Raw genomic sequence first — 8,250 nt, forward strand, 5'->3', positions numbered from 1 at the left:
TTATGGCTGGGCTTCCCTCCACTGTTCACTGGGTGCGCAACAGTGACAAAAAATAGGAGTATCCAGAGTCAAAATAAAAAGTGCGTTTTCATGCTGATTCAATTTATGACTGAGTGATTCACACCTCTTCATTCAGGTGAAGCTTTATGGACTTAATACAGAAAAGAAAATAGGAATAATAGAGAATAGTACTCATAGTAGAGGTGGGAAGGGGAAGTGAAATGGATAGAGTGGCCACTACTTAAAAACAGATTTGGACCCGCTACCCACTACTAAACCTGGATGTGCGACCACTACAAATACTAGATAGTGCCAAGAGTAGTGGATTTCACATAACTGACAGATAGCTGCACCACACCTGATGGACCAACTGCTTTGTTCTGGATAGGTACTCACTAAATAATATCACTTACAAGACCCATAAAGAAAAACACTGCATCTGCTCAAAACAAATAATACATTACTAACCATAAACCACACGGAAGTAGACCTTCAAGGAGGTCTGTTCAAAGGTAGTTTGCAAGATGCAAGTAAACGAACTGAAAATACTACCTAACTGCACATTCTGAAATAAAAGAACCAAACTACAAAGAAATACAATATAGAAGATCTTCTTGGCTCTATTTCCAAAACCCAAAGAACAGCAATTTTCAAGAAAGTATGTTCTTAATGTCACGTTGAAGTTTTTTCTATTACTATAGCAATTGCATACTTCAACTATGACCAAGGTCCAAAATGCGTTCACATACGCATGTGGAATAAAAGGCTGTCACTGAACAAGGTACTTCACTGTTTCTAGACAAGAAAGCTCCTGATAAATTTCTGGCTCCCTTCCTAAACAAAAACCTCCAAATGTTCCCTGTTGTAATTATTAATAAGCACCCCTATTTTGACACCATGAAAACTGCAATTTTCAAGAAACACAGCAGGAGAAGAAAACAGCCTGGCAAAGAACCTATCTTGACCCCATACCAACGTGTACCAAAGGAAACTGTAATCAGCTTTCCAGAATCATACTAGTTTGGTTTCAATATATATAAATAAAATAGAGATTTAGGCCTGACATTTCAGTTTTGCTACTTTTCATCAGATGTAAAATAAGCAGCATTCTGTTAGATGCTTAGCTAATACGCAGACAAATTGATAAATATCAGCAATTGCTTTACTTTTCCATGTCCTGCATTCTTCTGTTCACAAGGATCCTGGGAAGATGCAAGACATGGCATTGCAAATCCCCCAACTACACTGTTTTCACTTGGACAGATTTTGTGGTTTCTTTTGAGTGTGCTAAATATAGCTGATTATTTTTCTTCCTAGCCTAGAAAAGGAAAAATCACAGCTGACAGATTTCTTCTCAGCAGTTGCCTGCAAGACCTGGTTGCAGATCTCCTCCCACAGTAAAGAACAAGCAGCACAGTCGTGTAGTTGCAGGTGCTCTGACCATACACTGGACTACTACCAATTGTTCTTTTCTGTTCCAAAATTAGGTACAGGTAACAAAAGGGAAATGCTGAAATACTGGCACTTCAGGTCAGTTACCAATTTATTGTATTTGCAATTTAATCCAGAAATAAATTAAAAAAAAAAATCCAGATAGCAGATCATATTAACCATTGGGCCTAACACATTCCCAGAGCAAAGTCTGCATATATTGTGGTACCTAATTTATATACACAAAGCTTTTTTTTTTTAAAAAGACCAAAGAAATGCCAATTGACAACCTTTCACAGTTATGTCACTTTGATGGTGCTGAGGCAGAACCATCATGTTGGGAACCTTTACATAATTTATTCAGGTTATCTTCCTTCTGAATACGTGAAAAGAGGCATTTTAAAGATTCCATATTAAACATAGCAAATTTTCCTTTCTTAACCTTTTTAAAGTGTTTTTAATAAAAAAAAAACCCTGAATATGCCACCATCTACCCAACACAATTTATCCTCCTTATTTTAATAATCACCTTATAGAGTTCTATTTTTCAAGGTGAAAATATGTTAAAAGCTCTCCATTAGCAACGAATGGTGCATTAAACAAAACTTATGCCACACTGAAAGAAACAGTGCTAAAAGAACACGATGCTTGCAAATCTGTAAGCTCAAACAGTAGGAAAGCTAAAATGACACAGTTTAAAACTGCCCTTTTGTGTATCTCAATATTGTGTATCACAATACCATAGAATCGAGTATTTTTTCAGTAAGATCCCACAGTAATTAGGGGATGCCTCATCCAATCTCTATTCTTCGCTCATTTTTGGCCCTATTCTTTCCTTTTGTCTCTTTTAACACAGTGCCTTTGTCCAGCATCAGAGCTGTTACTCCTTTTCAGCCGGTCCATGCGTGTCTGCCTCCCAGCTGTGCCCGCTCTCTGCCCTTACCCACTGCTGGCCCAGCGTGCCCATGCAACTTTCCATCTCCCAGGCAATTCTCCTTCCCCAGCTCCCCCACAGCCTGCCACGACTCCATCACACTGCGCATGGTTAGTAAGGTTACCTATGGCCCCCCTGACTCTTCTGCCTTAGCTGGTCGCTGCAGTTAGCACAGCAAGGCTACTCCACTTTACAGGGGAGCAGAAGGTAGCCCCTTGCTCCTGACATATAACATGAAGGCTTATTTTCAATAGAAACCCTCACAGAGAAATCACGCATAAGGCCCCTGAGAATTTCCTCAGGCAAATTTGGAGCTCATTAGTATGACCCCTAGGGCTATTTGCACACATGCAGCAGCTCTAAATCAATCCTTCCTGTAAGAACCGTGATGGATTCCACAAATCATTAGCACCACACTGGGAAATTTGTCTCTTTTCCATTCATTGCAACCGATACGCAGCTTGTGGTACAGCAACTTCAAAACATCTGCAAATACCTGGTTTGCAAGAGTTCAGTAGAAAGAAATTAACTGAAAATAAAGTTGTTGAAATGATGCAAATTGTACAGTGTTAAACATAAATGAACCATGGCAACCGTTTCAGAGGCAGAAGCTCCAGCCTTTTTTCACTGCTATAGATCTGACATAACAATCTCCAGCCAGATTCTAGATTCATTAAAACTAATTAGTCCAGCAGTTCACGTAAAGGAAAATTAAGCCTCTGACCTAAGAGAAGGCAAAGCAAATTTTGTCCCAAACCAAAGGAATGACAGAGTGATAGAAAAAAAATCAGGTTCGGACAAACTTGTGGAGCTCAACTCACCAACACCTGGGTCCAATTCAGCCAGGGGGTTCAGGACAGTATTCAGTTAAATACTGAACACCTCCGAGGACAGAGAGGCCACAGCCTCTCCGAGCAGACTTCTCCAATCCTTGACCACCCTCAAGATGAAAAATTTTCTCCCTATATATAGTCAGGATTTGTTGTGTTGCAGCCTGTGCCCAATGCCACTTGTCCTAGTCTTAAGCACTGTGCACCTTTAAGAACAGCGTGGCTATCTTTTCCCTATCAAGTAGCTGAAGGCAGTAATACAATCTTATCATAGCCTTATTTTCTTCAGGCCAAATTACAAAACCAAAACCAAAACAAATTAAAAAAGAAAAGAAAAAGAAAAAACCCAAACAAAAACCTCTCCCAAAGTTCTAAGCAGACATGCAAATGAATGCTAATCAAAAACATACATATTCTTTCTTGAAGATTCTCCATAAGAAAATAAAGAGCAACAGTTATTCCTTTTTATTTTTCCTAAAACTAAGATGTTGGCAAGTTTTTCCTATGCGAATGGCAAAGATGAGGTTCAAGAAACAAGTGGCAAAACATAAGAAATTAAGAATCAGCCTGCATCGCTCACTGCTTGGAAAGGGGCAAAGGAGAGATACCAAGTAACTATGCTTTAGTCTTATCTAGCTTACCAGAGAGAATACAGCAGAAACATTTTGTGGTTTGGGGCTTTTTTTCATTTTGTTGGGTTTTTTGGGGGGGTTGGGGCATTATTTTTTTGTTTTTGTTTGGGGGGGCTGGTTGGATTTGTTTGTTTTTAAAATCACAACTTACTTGACAGCAGATGGCAAATCATTTCAGCTACTTGTAAATTGGATTCTTTTTACTGATTTGACTGGAGTACTATGTTAAAAATAATAAATAAATCTATCTATGGCCAAGTTCCTTGGCTGTGAAAACCTTGCACAGACTCTAGAATGGTTATTGTGACACTCTTATCTCAAAGAAAAAAGTTAATTCTTCTAACCTATAATATTTGTTGCTCTTTATAATCTGTTGTTTACAGATAAAAGACGAAGATTTTGCAATGGTTCCTTAATTTTAAGTCACTGTAACTAACAGGTTCACAGATTTAAAAAACAGAGTAACTGTACTGGCCTGTCATATGATCGAAATAGTAAACTTGATTTCTGGAACCCCCTCAACCAAGCAAATGAGGCTTACACAGGTTTTCCAAGACAGACATTGCATCAAGCTTCATTGAAAGAAGTGTACATTTGTTAGTGGCAAAATCAGGCACACCACTGAAGGTTTTTTAAAGCATATTTTACTCATGCAAAAAGATAAAAACTTCCATAAATCAGTCAGGGAAGATTCTCAGACCTTCAGCAATTCACATGTAATACAGTGAGGCATACTGTTCTTATTAAAGGTTATCTGGAAATTTTTTTCAATAAGAGTTGAGCAAACCCAGCTCTTTGTGCAATTTAACATTGAACACGTGCACAGTGTACATAATCAGTGTTGGAAAAAAAATCAGGCTGGAAACACTTTAACCGCAAAGGTCACTAGCGGTTGATACAATATTGCAAGAGAGACAGTCAACTATTGCATTTATCTTCACACTGTGGTGAAAAGATGATGTAAAGGATATCCGTCTATTGAATTACAAATCACTGGCCTCACAGTGAGCATCACACTACTGCACTCCATGGTCTATGTTACCTATTAGATCACATTACATCTCTGCGGTGTTCTCTTGTAGTCTCAAATTCTACTAGTTGCCTTAATGTTAAAAAATACAGGCAATTAAGATGTAGTCACTACATGAAATTTCCCCCAGAAATCACATAGATTCATTTATGTACTGGATTTCTTTAAATCAGACACAAGTCCCCTTTCTTCACTGGCAGAGCGCAAGGGCCATACTACCTGTACCTCTCTGAAGTCAACAGCCACAAGCAGAAATTAGTAATACTCTAACACTTGCGTGAAGAAAAATTTTTCATTTTTACTTTAAGAATGTATTGTGAACTATGGGCAGATGAAGGGCATACGTAATTTCATTTTGCACATGAATATCACTACCTAATTCTGGGAGCATGTTTAGAGCTTGATCCTGCAAACCCACGTAGATTTGTGCTTTTATCTTTGAAGATGCACTTGCAATTTTAGCTCCATCTGTTATTCATTAGGAAAGGAACAGATACAGAGTTTTAAGTCTTATCTCTACAACCATACCTTAAGCTGTAATAAAATAACAACTTTGATAACATTTTTTACACTGGACAGAAGCCTGAGATTTATTTTCTGTAAGTTCTGTGTTTGCAAAAAGACAGTAAATGACCTACTTACTGGATCTTTTGGTGCAAACAAGGGACAGTGATGTTAGCCCAGAATGTGTGAGGTAGCAAAAAAAAAAAAAAAAAACCCACCAAACTGAAAAACAACAACAAAAAACCAAACCCTGCCCCACAGTGCCTGACTAACACTCTATTTTGAGAATATACTTCTCTGACAACAAAGAACTAAAGGAAAGACAGGGGTCTCCCCAGGTTTTTTTAAAAGTTTTTTCTTCACATTTTAATTCTTCAAGATACCAGTTTTTCAACAACTGCTAAGCCTTGAGCTCTAACTCAAAGTAAATATACAAATACAGGAAGGTTATTATAAAAACCCTTTTGGGATATGCCCTATATAGATGAGAGAGATCAAGATTTTATACCTATTTAGCTGAGTTACTCTAAGAACTCCTTGATAACAGACATGTGAGGTAAAATGAATTCAATCACCAGAACACACTAGAAAGTCCTGTGTCTTACCATCTCTCACGTGTCTGTGCTTGCGAGGTGAACTGGGGCTGGAGTCCCTGAAGAGGAGCCTTGCAGGGAACCATCTCCGCCCAAATCGAGTCCGGGCACAATGGCAACAGTCCCACCGACCCCAGCTTCACCCAGGCCAGGCTCCCCACACAGCCAGGGCCCTGCTGGGTGCCACTGTCCGGGCTGCAGTGGTGACAGCTCCTTCCCACGGCAGCCCCCGGCCCCACAGCCTGGGAACTCGGAGGCTCACAGCCACAGCACAGGAGCTGGAAAGGAGCAGGCTGGTACCAAGGAGTAACCAAAGCATCAAGTGCCACAGCAGGAGCAGGGGTGAAGCAAAGGGTTAAGAATGTTGGAATAACAAAGAAAAGCAGACAAAAATATCTGGGTGGAGTAGTGAGGTGTTTACAAAGCAAAAAAGAAGTTTGAAGACTAATCCTGAAGAGACCAGTTATGAAACGACAATATAGTATTCTCAGGATACTGGCAACACTTATTAAACTATAACTATATATAAACATTCAAACAACAACACACTTCAGCAATATTTTAAAATCTTCCAACTATTAAGAAAATACATTAAAGGGAACAAAAGTGGATTGCCTTTAGTTTTCTTTGTATGGAAAATTTTGCCAGGCAAGCAAAAGCCACATAAATGTTGCTATAAAATACTTTATAATGAGAATATTCAATAGCAGTATTATTAATGTCAGCATGCTGTAACTCAGACGACCTAAAAATCTAACAGCAACTAAAACCTCATGATGGATTTGTTGTTTCTTCATACTAGGCTCCTGTTTCTGATTATCTTAATCAGTTACTATTTGCAATACCATATTTAGGGAAATTAGACAATAAATTATATAGCTAATCATGTGGTAACATGAATCATATAAACATTATATTACTGTGTCTAGGAAACTGCCTGCTGTTCTACTTGGAACTTAAGCAGAAAAAGAATAAAATCTGTCACAAAGCCAGTGAATCTTGATGTTATTTTAATATTGGTGCTTCATTTAGCCTGATGCCCCGCAGGCACATCCCACTGAGACACCAGCGTGTTGCAGGGTTATTTCAGAGGCAGAGACTAGCAGAACCAACACAGCGACATGGCTCAGGAAAGGCCCGACTGCTGCGTCCCTGGGACCATGAGGAAGGAGGGAGGATCTGGGACCTCCTGTCCCAGCACTTCAAACCTCTTTCGCTCCCAGACCCATACCAAACAGTCAAACCAGAGGCTCTACTAAATATCCACTAGTTTCAACCAGTTGACTTTCTGAGGCCCATTCACTCTAATTACTCAATGCAATAATCAATAGAGGTGAAAATAGTTTACTTGTAGATATTAATTGTGGTTAAGGGTATCACAGTTCTGCCACAGGAGAAGAAACATCTTCTTACCCTGCCCTAAGATTATTGCTCTTTTAAGAAACTGTGCAGAAACAATGAAATTCAGGAAGTGTGTAGGACCCTGTTTTCCCTTCCCCCCCATTTCCTCTTCCCACTCTAAACTCTCCTGAGATATCAAAAAGACTCATTGAAAATACAGTTGAGTGGATGATATAGTATATTCAGTTTTGGTTCACATGAGATTTGACTCATGTCAGAAGATTTCGTCAGTAGATTTTCATTTCCCTTGGAGTGACATCTGCATAGTAATGGGAAACTCCTGGTGTTTTTTAAGATGACAGAGATTCATATTAATGTTATTCCTTTCATTTTTTATGTATTCTTTCCACTGAATTGCTGCAGGGAATGCAGGGGAGAAAATGCTGTTAAAACACAGGGCAAAATTTTGCTATCACAGAAATAAGGAGTAACTCCTGACAAAGAGGCAGGAATTCTCCAGTACATACTCCGTCATTTCAAACTTCAATCCTTACCATGTCAATTGTCAGAGGACGGCTTCTTCTATTACACGTAAATAACCTGAACACTGACCTAGCTGCACTTTGCCTAACAATTTTAAGCTAAAACTTTGACAATTAAAGTTTGCCAGCACACCAGGTACTGTGTAACTGAAATCTGCATTGCTCCACAGAAGTAGGCCAAGGATATAGTTTACCTACTTATAATTACTCTATTAAAGCAGTAAACAATCTTCACACCCAACTTTTTACTTGAAATGACAGTGTCTATAGCAGTAACATTATTTCAGTCATTCTGCTCTCGTATGAGCTCGAGTTAATATGACTTTGAAATTTCCTTCCAAGTCCAAAGCCAAGCTGCTCACAAAGCAGAACCATACAACTGAGATCACTAAGTGCCAGAAAAATCCCTTCTG

At 39.0% G+C, this 8,250-nt stretch overlaps 1 protein-coding gene across 6 annotated transcripts in view; it reads right to left on the minus strand.

Annotated features, from left to right (window-relative positions):
• Positions 1–8,250, minus strand: part of ANK2 (ankyrin 2) — a 395,080-nt gene that overhangs the window by 272,907 nt on the left and 113,923 nt on the right. The gene's annotated exons all lie outside the window — the stretch shown is intronic.

This window comes from Falco punctatus (assembly GCF_963210335.1).
Source record: "Falco punctatus genome assembly, chromosome: 1".
Lineage (NCBI taxonomy): Eukaryota > Metazoa > Chordata > Aves > Falconiformes > Falconidae > Falco > Falco punctatus.